This window comes from Squalius cephalus (assembly GCF_949319135.1).
Source record: "Squalius cephalus genome assembly, chromosome: 22".
Taxonomy (NCBI): Eukaryota; Metazoa; Chordata; class Actinopteri; order Cypriniformes; family Leuciscidae; genus Squalius; species Squalius cephalus.
In genome coordinates, this window is record NC_137143.1 from 29,444,715 (window position 1) to 29,461,868 (window position 17,154).

At 37.0% G+C, this 17,154-nt stretch overlaps 1 long non-coding RNA gene across 2 annotated transcripts; it reads left to right on the forward strand.

Moving 5' to 3' along the window:
- Window positions 1–301: 301 nt before the first annotated feature.
- Window positions 302–12,246, forward strand: LOC307150729. 2 transcript variants are annotated; one of them, XR_013819773.1, is made up of 6 exons: window positions 302–361; window positions 2,138–2,195; window positions 3,341–3,409; window positions 4,738–4,820; window positions 4,925–4,984; window positions 12,130–12,246. It is a non-coding gene; the product is annotated as an uncharacterized lncRNA (long non-coding RNA). The 2 variants fall into 2 exon arrangements; XR_013819774.1 differs by lacking the exon at window positions 302–361 and adding an exon at window positions 1,214–1,284.
- Window positions 12,247–17,154: the final 4,908 nt, after the last annotated feature.

The window sequence follows — 17,154 nt, forward strand, 5'->3', positions numbered from 1 at the left end:
CAGCATCACTATTACTACATTTACTGATTTGATAAGTCAAGCTACGCTGAAATGAATTTCACAGTCATGATAGACATGTATTTTGCTTTCGTTCATAAGATAAAAGGCAACATATCACAGGCAGCTGAATTTGCATGTTTGTGTTTCTTTGACAGTCAATTAGAGTTTTTTCATCTCCTGTTGCCCCCCACTGGTGAAACACGGAACTGCATGAGCTTTTCAATCACCACATTCTGAGAGACAGCAGTGAAGGCATTATACACCATACAATTGTTTTTTTTCTTTTCTTCTTCTTCTTTTAGTCTGATTGCTTTGAAAGTGAAGCTTGAAGAAAGTGTTTGTGTGCCTTTCACGACAATTGGTGAGTAGTTCACTTTTTTCATAAAAATCAATATTGCAAAAGATTGTGTTGATGGGTTTATTAGCATGGAACGACAAAAAAGAAATATGCTCAGCATCGAAAACGTTATGTATGTCCACACTGCTTGTGTGTAATGTGAAAACTGCAAGCTGTTGATATGGGTGCGCAAAGCAAAAGTCAACATAAAATTACATTTACAACTCATTTGAACTAAAACAAAATATTCAACAGAAACAAGATGCAGGAAAATGATTGTATCAATCCGGAATTGATTGGAGAGGCAAAAGTGTCAGAGCAAATAATGAAATTTTGATCACTGCAAAAGATTTACTTAAATGACTTACTTATTCAGGACTTTTTGTCTTGTTTTCATTACAAAAATCACAAAAATCTTAAATCAAGATACATTTACTTAAGAGGGAAAATGACTGTAGATATGTCTTGTTTTCTGAAAAAATAATCAGAATTAAGTGAACCTGTATTAAATATATATCATTATGGTAAGAAAAATCATTTTGTTTTGCCTCTGAATTAAGTTTAATTTTATTATGCCATTGGAAGATATGTTTTAAGAATAAACTCACTTAATTGTGATCAATATATCATAAGTCATTTTGCTTCTCAAGTAAATTATTCTTGATTTAAGTAAGTATTGCAGACACAGTTTGTTGCATTTTTAATTCTCTGCATCAGTTTATTTAGAAAACCATGTTGTATCATTGATAATAATGAGAATGTTTTAGTTTTGTTGCATGTTGCTTGCTTGCTTGCAGACGTTCTCTCTCTCTCTCTCTCTCTCTCTCTCTCTCTCTCTCTCTCTCTCTCTCTCTCTCTCTCTCTCTCTCCCTTCTCATCCATTTTGGCAGCACACCCTAAACCTCCATTAGGAAAGAGTCCCAAATGCCAAATAAACAATCAGCACGGTTAGTTTAAAAGTGACACCTTTTATTGTTTGTGTGTGTGTGTTTCTACATGAAAAAGCTGTAAAGTTGTTGCGCACACATTTGAGTTAATGTGCATGTGCGTGGATGCGTATGTGTTTGTGTGACTTTGTGGTCTGTATTTTCCAGCACGCTCTAGGTATGTTCCCGCTAAACCCCATCCTCCGTGCCTCGCTAAATGCGGCATTAGCTGTAATTGCATGCAGAAATCCTTATCTTGTACTTGAGATGGGAGGCCTCGGCCGCCAGCCTCTCGCCACAAATACCAATTACAGCGTTCTCCATGTCAGGCCGTAGAGATCCTTTCTGTGAGTGAACGGCACACACTTTTCCCCAGGAGAGGCCTGCCAGGAAGCCGTGTAAAAGCCTGCAGTTGATAATGTCTGTTTTGCTTTCAGTTGCCTGTGCTTCACAACACAGATTGAGTACCTCACCGGGTCACATATAAACTCTGTTCTTTTTTACCTTTTACTGTACAAACACCCTTGCTTTTATACGGGTTGAACTGTATTTGGAGCATCACAGAATGTTAGATATGTTACGGAGTGAACATATGGTGAAGGAAAAACAAATTAGATGGGGAGGAAGAAGTATCTGTCAGTGCTTTTGCATTCTCTCGTAAATGTTGTGCATTCCATCGAGAAACTTTGCATTGGCTCGCAAAGAACTATAGAGCACCTAAAGGGACATGTGGTGGAATGAATATGAGATGGGATGCGTTCCCACGCAAAACGTTTGCGTTCGCTCACAAAGAGCACAGAACTTTTTGCTAAAGAAATGATAATAATTTTTTATATTTTTCTTCTCTGTCCGACATTGTTCCGCATCTCCGAAGCTAAACCAAAGTCTGCAATGGAGGAAACCGAATGTTAAAGGGATAGTAATCATATTAGGTAAGAAGCATTATATTTCTTTCTTTTACCAATTTCTAAGGCAGTGTTGCATGTATCCTTCAAAGTGAAAACAATCCCAGAATGCAATGTGATGGTGAAAGAGACACAGTTTTGATTATTAGTATACAGTACTGCTCAAAAGTTTTTGGTCAGTAATATTCTTTTTTTTTAATAAAGTGATACTTTTATTCAGTAAGGATGCGTTAAATGTATCAAAACTGAGAGTTAAGACATTTACAATCTATACAAAAGATTTCAATTTTTTGAACTTTCTATTCAACAAAGAATCCAAAAATGCATACTGTATATCACGGATTCCAACATATTTGTCTTTCAACATTGATAATAATTAGAAATATTTCAAATCATAATATAAAAATGATTTCTGAAGGATCATGTGACACTGAAGACTGGAGTAATGATGCTGATGATGATCACAGGAATAAATTACACTTACAATATATTCAAATAGAAAGCAGTTATTTTGAATTGTAATAATATTTCACAATATTATACAATAGTTTGTACTGTATTTTTGATCAAACAAATGCAGCCTTGGTGAGCATAAAAGATATAAACATCCAAACTTATAAATCACTAAGATAACAATAACACACATACATTTTTCTCACTTTGTGCACTTCAATTATTATTTTTTTAAATCTGAGTTTATCACAATGCATCATTGCCTTCTCTGCAAATAATACATGTGATGCTGACTTAGATTTGGACCAAAACAAGAATAATGTGAGCATTACTGTTGGCTCAGATGGCCTCAACTCTCATTGAAAATGAATGAGCTCTGTTTGCTGCAGATTGCTGTCAGTATGAACCCTTGACACTGTTTACACTGCAGCGTGACATAATGAGAGCGATAGTTTTGTTGCATCCCATCGCTCACTCTCAGTGTAAACATGACGTTACAGTTACAGATAATTAAATTGGCCCTGTCAGATAACGTCAGCAATCCTTTCAACTGAGATGTAGCTACTTAAGACATCCAGTTTTAAATCTGGATGTTAAACAAACAGGCCCTTAACGCTGCTTATCTAAGCGAGAGAGTGTGGGAGAGGAGGCTTTATTAGACAGAAGAATGCAATAACACAGGTTAAAAACTCTCTCTCTCTCTCTCTCTCTCTGTCTAGATCACTTATCTGCCCACCCAGGTTCTCCTGAGACCGGCGAAAGCGTGTGGCACGTCTGCCAACAGGCCCGTAAGGCTCAATGTGTGCACTTTCAGGCCGGTTGTGTGATCGTGTACAGTTCAGTGTGATGTAAAGAGACTGACGTCCAAGACAAACATTTCCCTTCTGAACCATGTGTTGTTGTAGTTTAGAATAACACGAGTTTCACTTGATCTCAACAAATGCAAGATATTAATAAGTAAAAGGCTCATTTATTAGCTGGCTGACAGATTTTTAAAGACAAAATACATTTTCTTAAAGGGATAGTTCACCCAAAAATGAAAGTTCTGTCATCAATTACTCACCCTCATAAAAGGCTAAATTCAATCTGTTCATCATATAAAGCGATCGAGTCCCTTCAGAAAATTTGGACTAAACCGCTTGATTAGTTTTACGATTTCTTTATGAACTTTTTGAAGCGTCAAAGTGGTAGTTGTGTAGCTGTCAATGGAGGGACAGAAAGCTCTCAGATTTCATCAGAAAGCTCGTCATTTGTGTTCCTAAGATGAACGAAAGTCTTACGGGTTTGGAACGACATGCGGACGAGTAATTAATGACAGAATTTTCATTTTTGGGTGAACTATCCCTTTAAGTCTTAATATCTCATTTAGTGTTGCTTCTCAAGTAAATTCTAGGCATTCTAGGCACTGTACTCTATACCTTTTTTTTTTTTTTTTTTTTAAGAAATGTATACTTTTAAACAAGGATTCATTAAATTGATCAACAGTAACATTGAAAAAAAATTACATTGTTACAAAAAATATATATATTTCAAATGAATGCTGTTCTTTTGACTTTTGATTCATCAAAAAATCCAAATATATAACAAAAATATTAAGCTGTGATTTCAACATTGATAATAATATAAATATATTTCTTGAGCTGCAAATCAGCATATTAGAATGATTTCTGAAGGATCATGTGACACTTAAGACTGGAGTAATTGCAGGAATAAATTACATTTTAACATATATTCTCATAGAAAACAGTTATTTTGAATTGTAATAATATTTCAGAATATATTGTATTTTTGATCAAATAAAGGCAGCCTTGATGAGCAAAAACTTTGTCCAAAAACATTACAAAAAAAATAATACTCCAAACTTTTAAACGGTAGTGTAAATGTAGATTTCTCATAGGTTAATCAGATTGCAAGATTTTGCAATGTTACAAGTTTCAGTGGAACCAAAAAGGATAAAGTCCATTAAATTGATTAAAGTCCATACATTAATCATATGTAAACCAGGTAAAAAGCTTTTTCTCAGCATATATTTGTATTTATCACCTTGAACGTTACACTACCATTCCTGCTCAGGGTTCATTGGGTTTGTTGATGCTTTTCTGTGCATGATGAACAGATTGAGGAGAAGTTCATGCTAATATCCAGCCTCAAACACGACAGCACGTTCACGACAGCATTGCCTATTCAACAATCATCAAAGTCGGTTCCACACCCCTGTCACTACTGTGAAGCACAATATTAAATCATTATTTTACGACCCATCATTTTTTGACCATGAGACTGTCGTTTCCTGCCTTTCACAGCACAGCAGAGACGGGATGAGGCTGACGGAGGCGAAGGGTCACACAAGCAGATGTCATATGGTATTTGGCTTTCCATGGATCTCTAGCTTTGCATTAGAAGATGTTTTGTAGGATTACTCTTCAAATCAATGATTTGATGACAAAAGAATGCGAACAAACAAGATTTGCGCCATCAGTTTCGCTCACGCGGTCGGTTTGAAGGCCGCACGATGCCCGCCATCCAAAACATGCTCCATTATGCTTCTTTTGCGTGTGGACATGGGTACATGCTAAAGAATTAATCATTTTTATATTTTCCTTCTCTGTCCGATGTCTGCCATAGAGGAAACCGATCCCCAGCTATTGTCTAAGAACCTTTTAGATTAGTGTTATTTCTGAATGTTCTCTGAACGTTCCAAAAGTCCAGTTTTTTCTTTGTTATAGGAACTTTAAAGGGATATTTCACCCAAAAATGAAAATTCTGTCATCATTTACTCACCCTCAAGTTGTTCCAAACCTGTATGTATTTCTTTCATCTGCTAAACACAAAAGAAGATATTTTGAAGAATGTCGGTAACCAAACAATTGATGGGCCCTATTGACTTCCATAGTTCCTTACTACGAATAAACACTATAAATATTCCATACTACTTTTGAACAGTAATGTATATGATGTTTTGAGGCATGATTTTCATCATGTAGGCCACACAGACTAATATTAACCAGTAGACAAATAACTATTTATCCATTGTTTTTGGCTTTTGTTGTTGGTAATACAACCTTTAGGTCAGTGAGTTGAACTTGAGAATCAGATCAGACTAATTCATCAATGAATCCTTCTAATGAGGGGATTTGTTTTGATCTGGTTCACAAATCAAGATTCTTAAAATTGAATAATGTAATGAAATAATGAAAAAAGGTAAAATAATGACTTATATTCAGTTTGTTCCTAGCTCAAACCAAATGAAGGACTTCAGAATTGAAGGTGCTTGTTTCCTTGTTTCAGTGAATCCACATTGAAGTCTGAAAGAGAAGAGGAACAAGCCCACAAATCTTCCAGTTTGACATGGTTAATATCCATGTATGGATGATGGGTAAAATGATTGCAAAACCATCCCAAATGGTCTTTGAAACCTGACAGCTTCCAATGGAGCGAGACCGAGGCTGCAAGAGCGAACGGCTGCTGTTTGAGACGATACGCCTGCATGCTCTTCCCTGCATCCTGCATTGCGTGACAACTGCGCTTTTATTAGTGGGTGAAAGTTTAACACGCTGTACATCCACTGCATCGTTCACTGTGCTTTGCTTTCAATTCGTGATTTTCATGCTTTTACTGACACACCTGTTATTTGCAAAGCTGCAACAACAAATGTCAGTTCTGCTTTCATTCATGGCAGATTCTTGTAGAAGGAGCAACTAATTTTGTGGCGCTTTAAGGCAGCATCTTTGTTCAAGCAATTACTGATCTATTGTCAGTTTTAGCTCCATTAATTTTCAGCATTTTCCACTTCCTTCTTCCGAACACAGAGCCTCCTCTTTGGCAATCATTTGCACCTTTTAAAAATCACATGTCCTGGACGATTTACTTAAATTTTATTATCCAGCTTACTTCATGGCTGCTCCCCTGCTCTCTTTGATGTTCCACTTGCTTGCTTTATTGTAATGGAGTTTGGTTTATTTTGCGAGGTGAAAATTGCCCCCAACAGGACCGGCTTGTTTACGCCTTGGGGATTTTCACAGGATTGAATTTCAATGAGAGTTTATCTTCACTTCATTTAAAGGAAAAGAGATCTTTTACTGGATCAGCAGCCCTCAGGTCAAACCCAGAGTCCACAAAACACTTACAAATGCACATCAAACCAACATCACAGGCCATTAATAACCCCAGTACGGGACTCTTTTAACTTTTGGCAAATGTGCAGGAATTATCATTTAGAAAGAAGAACATTTAATGGTACAGAATTGCACGACTTGTCACGCAGGATAGACAGATGTGTGCTAAAAACAAAAGACCGTGCCAGGAGAAAATGGTAATAGGATCAAGGGCAGGTTTATGGGTACATCTCATTCAAACATGCCCAAGTTATGTTTCTAATGAAGCCTGTTTAGGGTGATTATTTCATGACAATTTTCTTCTCATTCAACATTCAATTCCCATTTTCTTCAGTCGTGATTCTCATTAAATTATTATTATGTATTCATAAAGGTACACAATGGAATTCTGAGCTCGACATCTGTGGTTGAAACAAGATTTTAGAAAATTACAGACATTCATTTTTAAATTCTCGTTTTGATTATCCTGTAGGCTGGAATGGCAAGCAGCAAACAGTCACTGGTGTGGTGGTAAAGATCTTGGCTGGTGGTCGGCATCATGTCTTTGAGCAAGACACCTAACCTGTCTCTGCAGGACACATGTGCTGTAATTTGCAATAGATACAAATCATCTGGTAAAGCAGTGGTTCACAACTGGTTTTGCTCTAGAACACAGATTTTACATTGCACACTGCAAGTTGTTCCAAACCTGTATGAGTTTGTCTTCTTTAGCTGAACACAAAAGAAAGTATTTTGAAGAATGCAGTTACCAAACAGTTAGGCCCAGTTGACTTCCACAGTATTTCTTTTCCATATTATGGAAGTCAGTGGGGTCCATCAACTGTTTAGTTACCCATATTCTTTAAAATATCTTCTTTTGTGTTCAGCTGAAGATAGAAATTCATAGTGTAACCCTAACAAACTTGTTTTAATGATTTATAAATTATTTAATACAAGTAAACAAAAAAATAGGAACTGGAAAGTGTGAGTTTAGTCTATTTGTCTTTTAAGTTATCTATACTCAAACATTTAAGTTAATGCAATGAAAATTCCACATTCGGTCAACTCAATTTAATTGAGTTGTAAATTTCCCCATTACTCAGTTGAACTGAGGGAATAACTTATCTTAAATCATTTGAGTAGTCTCAACTTTACAACTCAAGATTTACAGTTTATAGGTTTGGAACAACTTGAGGGTGAGTAAATGATGACAGAACTTTCATTTTTGGGTGAACTATCCCTTTAATTTTATTTGACAAAAACATAGTTTTGACATCTAATTTGACTATTTTGATAGATGAATTTGCACTAAAATGATGTCGAATTTTTTTGGACGCACAACCTTTGACATATATATTGGAAATGTTTAAAACGGTTAAATGTTGCTCCCCAAACTAAGAGGCATTTTATCATTTGGATTTAGCATTGTTTTTTTCTCCTCAAAAGAGACCTGTGGTCCACTTTTGGGTCATGACCCAGCAGTTGAGAACCATTGAGCTTGACTATTTGGTTTACATTATGGGATACATGTTCCAATTTCTCCATTAAACCTAGGTTGAAATTGGCCTCAGCATCTGAAAGGACTGCGTCTGGAATGACCGTGTTGACCTGTGTCAGGCCATCAGAGTGCCTTTTAAACGCTAATCTGCTATGGTGGATTATTTTCCCATTCTTGGGTGTTTTTCCCAATCTCTGTCTTTACGAGGGACTGGAAATTATTAGGAAAATGAGTCCATTGTGAGGACTACACCAGCCTCGTGTTGAGCGATGACAGAGACTGTAGCCTCATTCATCAAGCTGTTCCTCTCTCCCCTTGCCATCAAATTAAACACAAATGTGTAGTGAACAGGCACAGAGAATGGGAAAAGAGTGCCATACGTGTACCCATGATGCTCTAGTGCTTCGTTGCTTGCTGGAGTTCAGTAAGTTCATTATTTCACTTCGATTTCCATGTTTTGCCAAAAAAACGAACGATTGGCAGTTAAACTACTTGTCTTTTCATCGGCAGCAGGATAAATTTTTATGATTTTTAAGAAGAATTTTAGGTCATGACTTGTTATTCCTCATAACCGTGAGAAAGGTTTCTTTCTCAAACAATCAGGTTGAACCGCATAATTTCCCATCAGCGATGATGCGACCAATCATCAAGGCGATGACTGTCTGGCCGGTCGCATTAATGAATCCCAACCGCGAATTAGTGCAGCGATCCAGCGGTCACACGGCAAAGACACGCAAGATGCCATGGAATGTGCGCCCCGGCCCATCGCACCAGTCTCGCTGAGATCCACACGCCTCCATCGTCTTTTTCCAATCCAGACTTCATTGTCTTGGAATGTTTCCTCCACATGGTCGCGAAAACACTTTCCTTCCCACATCACTTAAGTGACTCCTCTGAACTTGTATTGTTCAGAATTGGTTTCAGCATCAGCTAATCATTATCAGCAGTACTCCGTGTAGAACAGCGGGGCTTTTTCCTCCTTTCAAACAAATGTGTTTTTGCTGTGCGCTCAATGAAAGTGATGCTTTGGGACGGGAAGTGAGACCAAGAGTTTATTTATGAAACGACTTGATCAATTAATGGACAAATCTCGTATTGGGTTGGTTGACCACCAACAAACATTTATTCTTATTGTTTGGCTCTGTGGCACTACTACATTGCACACTGCAAGTTGTTCCAAACCTGTATGAGTTTGTCTTCTTTAGCTGAACACAAAAGAAAGTATTTTGAAGAATGCAGTTACCAAACAGTTAGGCCCAGTTGACTTCCACAGTATTTTTTCCCATATTATGGAAGTCAGTGGGGTCCATCAACTGGCCAATTCTTTAAAATATCTTCTTTTGTGTTCAGCTGAAGAAAGAAATTCATAGTGTAACCCTAATAAAGCTGTTGGTGTGATAAACAAAACTTGTTTTAATGATTAAAAAAAAAATAGGAACTGGAAAGTGTGAGTTTAGTCTATTTGCCTTTTAAGTTATCTGTACTCAAACATTTAAGTTAATGCAATGAAAATTCCACATTAGGTCAACTCAATTTAATTGAGTTGTCAATTTCCCCATTACTCAATTGAACTGAGGGAATCACTTATCTTAAATCATTTGAGTAGTCTCAACTTATTAAGATTTACCTGTACACTACAGGTTTAGAACAACATTTTTGGGTGAACTATCCCTTTAAGTTTATTTGATGTAGTCTTGGTATTATTTTATTTAACCTTACATAGTTTTGACATCTAATTTGACTATTTTGATAGATGAATTTGCACTAAAATGCTGTAGAATTTGACTGGACGCACAACCTTTGACATATATATTGGAAATGTTTAAACGGATAAATGTTGCTCCCCAAACTAAGAGGCATTTTATCATTTCAAGACGTTTACCACAGTTGTAAAGTTCATATTTCATTTTTATTTTGTAAAAGTCATCATTAATCCTAGCTAGGGAATGCTAACATTAGCAACCTACACAAGTTCATTCCTTTCCTCAGCAAATTTTCAAATATATTTCTACATTCATCCTGAAAAAAAATTATCACAGTTTCCACAAAAATATTAAGCAGCACAACTGTTTTCACCATTCATAATAAGAAATGTTTCTTGAGCAGCAAATCAGCATATTAGAATGATTTCATTTCTATATCCAGCCTAGTTTTCAGAGGAATGATGTCCACATATTTCAACGCGCTTTCTGTTAAACACACTTGACTTATGGATGAATTGCATCTCGTGCAGGATATTAGGAGAAAGATGACCCCGGGAGCTTCAAGTTTCCAGAGGGACGCTTGTTCTTCTCTCTTCGGTTATTCTGATACAATTAGAAACAGATGCAGAAAGAATAAAGTCAGGTACCATTGCCAATCACACTGTGAAGAGTGTAGTCCCAAATGACAGGGTAATCCGTCACAGGTCAACATGACTGATAGACAGGGATCACGGCATGGATCATATAGCATACTGTAATATTCCATGTCTCTGTGCTCTACCTGTCAGTTTTGGCACAGTGTTTGTCAGCAGAATATGTTGAGTTGAAGCAGCTTGACTCAAGTTAAAATACCAAATGATTTAGCTGAAGCTAAAACCCTCTGAATGCTATTCATGTGACAAGTACTAGATTTTTACATTTATGATGTTTCAGGTGTGATGCTGTGTTGCCAAGGCATTGCTATGTGGTTGCTAAGGTGTTCTATGTGATTTTCAGGGTGTTGCTATGCGGTAGCTAGGGTATATGAGGTAGTTTTCAGTGCATTGCTATACAGTTGCTAGGGTGTCCTAGGTAGCTTTCAGGGTGTTGCTATGTGGTTGCTAGGGTGTTCTAGATTGATTTCAATGTGTTCTATTAGGTTTTTAGGAAGTTCATGAGGTTGCTAGGGTGTTGTAGGTGGTTTTCATGGTGTTGCTATGCGGTTACTAGGGTGTTCTAGAAGGCTTTAAGGAAGTATCTAGGGTGTTGCTATGTGGTTATTAGGGTGTTCTAGTAGGCTTTAAGGAAGTTGCTAGGATGTTGCTATGTTGTTGCTAGGGTGTTCTTTAAGGCTTTAATGAAGTTGCTAGGGTGTTGCTATGTGGTTACTAGGGTGTTCTAGTAGGCTTTAATGAAGTTACTAGGGTGTTGCTATGGGGTTACTAGGATGTTCTAGTAGGCTTAAATTAAGTTTCTGTGAGGTTGTTAGGGTGTTTTAGGTTGTTTTTATGGTGTTGCTATGTGGTTACTAGGATGTTCTAGTAGGCTTTAAGGAAGTTGCTATGTGGTTGCTAGGGTGTTGTGGGTGGTTTTCTTGGTGTTGTTTTGTGGTTACTAGGGTATTCTAGAAGGCTTTAAGGAAGTTTATGTGAGGTTGCTAGGGTGTTGTAGGTGGTTTTCATTGTGTTGCTATGTGCTTACTAGGATGTTTTAATAGGCTTTAAGGAAGTTGCTATGAGGTTTCTAGTGTGTTGTTGATGGCTTTCATGGTGTTATGTGGTTACTAGGGTGTTCTAATGTGCTTTAAGAAAGTTTCTAGGGTGTTGCTATGTGGTTACTAGTGTGTTCTAGTAGGCTTTAAGGAAGTTGAGGCTCATAGAGGTTGCTGTTGGTGGTTTTCACGCCATTGCTATGCGGTTAGTAGGGTGGTTTTCATGGTGTTCCTATGAGGTTGCTAAGATGTTCTGGATTGTTTCTATGTGATTATTTACTGGATTTCATCTTTCAAACACATTTCAATTTGATTTCAAATTAGTGCATTATTCAAAAAAGACAAACCAATTTATGACATACTCTGAGATTTTCAACACAACCTTTGAGATATTTTCAGAGGTCGAGTTTGTGAGATTTCATTGTCGTTTTAAGCTCAGTGGGAAAAAAAGGAATTTAATTTGACAGTCCAAACGAACATTCCAGCTCATATTTATTTATACTTTAATCCAAAACTTCCACAGGGCAGGAGAAAGTATATCCAGGACACAGCAGAAGTTCTTAAGGGGTTTACCTTGATGAGATGTCCTATGAGAGATGCCCCCTGGTGTGCGAAGCAGAGCCCAGAGAACATTCCAGATCCCAGCAGACAAACATTTCCACGAGGGTCATCTCTGTATGTGGAGAAGTCAATAAAAGCTTTAAAAATCCCATCAAGTCGCTTTTATAGACGACAATAAATACCAAGTATCTTAGACTGCGTAGCTGTTGTCATGATTTGTACCATGACACTCACACCGCTCAGCCATCAACCCCTCCGGCACGAAAGCACACAGGCCCATATAAACTGAACGTTGAGGTGTTCCAGAGACTCGGAGCTCAGCAATATCCTGCTTTACGAAGACGGCGGGCATTAAGCCACGGCTGTGTTTTTATTACAGTCTGCGTAAAAGAGACTGACTCCAGATTACATTTTGCACTTAAGATTGGGCTCTAAAACGTAATGGGGAGAATTCAGACTGATGTTGTGTCCCGAGACAAGTTCATGTTCAATTCCCAGCGAAAACGTGAAAGCATCCCTGCGATATTAAACCTCGCATGCCCTCAAAACACTTCAGGGAAAACTTTTACTATATGGAAGTCATGGTTACAGAAATGCATCTGTCTTTCCTCAAAAACACAGAGCCGCTCGGGTGCATGAACCATCAGCCCTTGTTTGTAATGTAGCATCCCTGCATGTTTTACTGGGAATTCAGTCCAGTAACCAGTACATTTTATTCCCTGAGGTCCGGTTAGTCAAGGTTTTGTGCACCCACAATAGTCGTAATTATTTTTTACATGACCATTTTTGTTCTTGCTTGTTTTTCTACTGTACCAGTTGAGCGCTGCATCACCCTGGTTCCCTCAACAAAAACCCTATAGGATTATTTCATTGGCTTTTGGATTATTGCATAAAATAATATTTTGAGCTTGTCTTCACAGACCTTATTTCAGGCATTTAACCAAAAAGCTATAAAAAAAAAATTTACTTCAGGACAATGGAACTGGAAGTGTGACATAAAATGTGACACAAGATGGACATAAAAGTATTTAAAAGGGATTTGATTGAGCTATCATTGCAAAAGGAAGTTAAAATCCTCTTATATCCTATTTTAGGATGAATGATCTAAATATTTACCCAATCTATTAATAAAAAAATGGAATTTTATCAAATGTAAAAAGGCACGGAGAGCAATCACAATGGGCAATTTCAATACTTTTTGGAAAGTCTGAATCGTGTCAGTGAATACAATATACTTAGTTTGCCGTAAGCCCGTGTTTTGACTGTTTCAGACATTTCAAAAGGAAGAGTAGATGTTCAAAGCTCACTGATTACATCGGTATGTTTCACTCCCCACAGAGAGCTTTAAGCAAAGTTTACAGTGTCCTTACACTAAAACCCTCATTCAACAGCTGAGCCAGGGGTTGAAATGATTTTGGATCTTTAGATCCAAAAGGTTTTCGGAATCATCTTGGATCAGCGAGCTAAAGAATATTCTCACTTTAGCATTTCAACACCAGCTGTTATTTAGTATTTGAACAGCTGGCTTTCACATGTCAAGTTGTACACTAAAACACATGATTACAACGGAAAGCTTCATGTTATAATTAAAACACAAAATCGCCTGTTATCATGTGAAATAAACACCGTAGATCAACTAATAAGCTATATAATTTAGCTAATGTGCACAATTGCAAAGACTAAACAAGATGGTCATTCACTTTGAAGTTACTAGTGATACATCTGGATAATGAGGCTGTTTTTCACACTGCTTAGATGATGATTGAGATGCTACTGTAATTGGCAAATTTTTTGCTATTTGCACACGCTACATTTGTTTTCATAGACCGACAACAAATGAAATTTAGCGTCTCAGTGTGTGTGGCCTCATTATTGAACCTGTGATTATGTACAGCTCTTTTTAAAGTACCAGGCTTTGATAGAAGAAGGAGTGAAAACCTGAATTGGTGATTTATTTTCCCTCTAACTACCGCTTTTCTACAGGTCCGGCTGGAACTGAAATGGTATTACACGAAGGGGCAACTAACACGATTTCTCATGGAAACATTTTAAGCTATTTTAAACTTTGGATTGAAATGTGACCTGGACATATTTTCATGAGAATTACTCTGAAATCTTGTTTGTAGCCCATCCATCCGTCCGTCCATCCATCCATCCGTCTGTTCATCCATCCATCCATCTATCCATCCATCCATCCATCCATCCAATCCTAATCCTAATCCTAATCCTGATCCTGATCCCAATCCCAATCCCAATCCCAATCCCAATCCATCCATCCATATAATCCAATTCCAATTCCAATCCATCCATCCATCCATCCATCCATCCATTCAATCCCAATCCATCCATCCATCCATCCATCCACTATCAGAAAAATATATTGATTTTGGGTGAAATATGACCCAAACATGTTCTTGCCGTAAGAACCCCAGTCACTGTTGATGGTTTTCCTTACATACGTGTTGCATAATGGTGTGGCGTGCCGTTCTTAATAAATAGGCCTGTGCTCTGGATTGATTCTTGTTTTTCTATTTACAGAGCAATCTTATAATGTGTTTTGCTGGAGTATAATTCATCAGTCAGATTGTCAGCATGTTTGGTCTCAGTTGATGCAATGTTCATGGGGATTTACATTATGAACCATGTGCACTGAGCTCTCGGGTCAGAATCATTCACCGCATCACTTATTACTGAAGCCACACATTTTGTCATAGTCAAATAAAAAAACGCCGACTCCAGAAAGGCAACTACCTTTTGATCAAAAACACTTCTTGAATATATAATTTGAATAGAAAAGCAGCTACGCCTTAAAAGACATATAGATGCTGAAAATGTGGATTCAATCAGAGCATTTAAAGTCTTCAGATCAGAGATCTGAGATTCAGATCACGACTTCAGATCAGAGCATTTAAAGTCACGTCGCTTTCCATCATGGACTGGTTGATGTCGGGAAAAAAAGGTAAAGCCATGCAAAAATCAGAAATACCCTCATCGAAAGGGAGATTTTGAATACCTTTAGCTAAATGATTTGTGGAGAGAGACAGTTTCCTCTATTGATCCGAACTGGATCCCACATCTGTTGGTCTGGACCCTCACACCCGCTCTGCCTTCCTCATGGCTCATCCTGTTCTGATTAAAGATTTAATCGTGCCGGGTTCTGTGCGTGTGTCTGTATGAATAGAGTTTGCCATCGAGACGCTTTTGTCACTCTGAATGTTTTGCTCACATCTCAGCAGAGCTGTGCTTTATTAAAACTGGAATGTTTCAGGCACCTCGTCAGCATAATTATTCCAAAAAGTGTGTACTGCTTATAAGGAAGAGAAAAAAAACACATTCACAAGGCAAGTACAGCATCACTGATGTTGTCGTGAAGTTAGAAAATCCCAAGAGAGTTTTAAGCAGACAGAGAATGTTGTTTGTGAAGTTGAAAGTCACGAACACATTTCGAACTCCATGTTTGAGAAGATCTCCACCCTGTAACACATTTAAATAGTCTTTTGTTTCGACTAGTTCTAGAATTAAACAGTACAAGAGAAATCCAGTCATGTTCTTAGACCTGCATGCTGTTGGTCCCAAGATAGATAGATAGATAGATAGATAGATAGACAGATAGATAGATAGATAGATAGATAGATAGATAGATAGATAGATAGATAGATAGATAGATAGATAGATAGATAGATAGATAGATAGATAGACAGATAGATAGACAGACAGACAGACAGACTTTAAATTATATTATGTGATTTTTAACTGTCTTCCTTTAACATCTTCCCTAAATCCAGATCCAGCTTTTATACTTCCTCATGGCCCGTGGCAAAGTTAAGAGCCAATTCATCATCATACCCTTAGTGTTGATGAATAAGTGCAGCATTTTTGTGCCAAGTGTCTTGCACAGCTGTTGGGGAGATGTTTTATAAACGAATCCTCTTATCAAGATCACCTGCAGGGGCAGAAGACGGCCTCACCTGGGCCTGGAGCAGGGGCCGAAGACACTGTACATTGTTTACCGCTATCTGTTAGTTTACCCCTAGCAGGCCAGTATCTGCCTTATCTCAGCTGGGATTCTTCTGTCTTTTCAAGCTGCTAAGGTGAGCATGACGCACTGTCAGCGTGCTAGAGAAAATAGAGGCAAGAGGCAAAGCCAGAATGAGAAACCCATTTCTGAGGTTATAACGCAGAACACGTTGATGTGCAGTATGTAAAAATTATACATCACTGTTTACTAGTTCATATTTGGTTTATAAAGGATTTTATTAATGTTCTTATATTCACCACTGAGTATTTATAGGATAGAACAAGTTTATATATATATATATATATATATATATATATATATATATATATATATATATATATATATACACAATATAAATATATATATATATATATATATATGTGTGTGTGTGTGTGTGTGTGTGTGTGTGTGTGTGTGTGTGTGTGTGTATTAGACAGATAAGTTTCCTTGTTTTAAGCAAAAACTCACTTAATTTTGATTTATTTCCCCAGAAAACAAGACATAATATCTTATGGCATTTCACTACTTTAGTAAATGCATCTTGATTTAATAATTTTTTTGATATTTGGACTGGAAACAAGACAAAAATACTAAGTAAGAAAAACATGTTTTGCAGTGTATATATGCATAATTTTGTCAAATTGCAATTTATTATACTTTTTTTAAATATTAAAATAGCTTGTCCTATCAAAGTTTTGAGCTTGTCCTAAAACAAGTTTTACTGTACGTGAGCAATTTTTTAAATATTTATATTCATTTTATATTTATATTCATTTTTTATAGAATCAAGAACAAGTTTTAATATACATACATATATTATACATGTAATATAATACATACATACATGATCAATAACAATATTTTAATAAAATAGCATTGATTGCAGGCTTTAGTATCTTAGGAAATTGCAACAAAGTTAAGATCTCTTAAAGTTTGGAGGAGACACATTTAAGATTATTTACTCTCAAT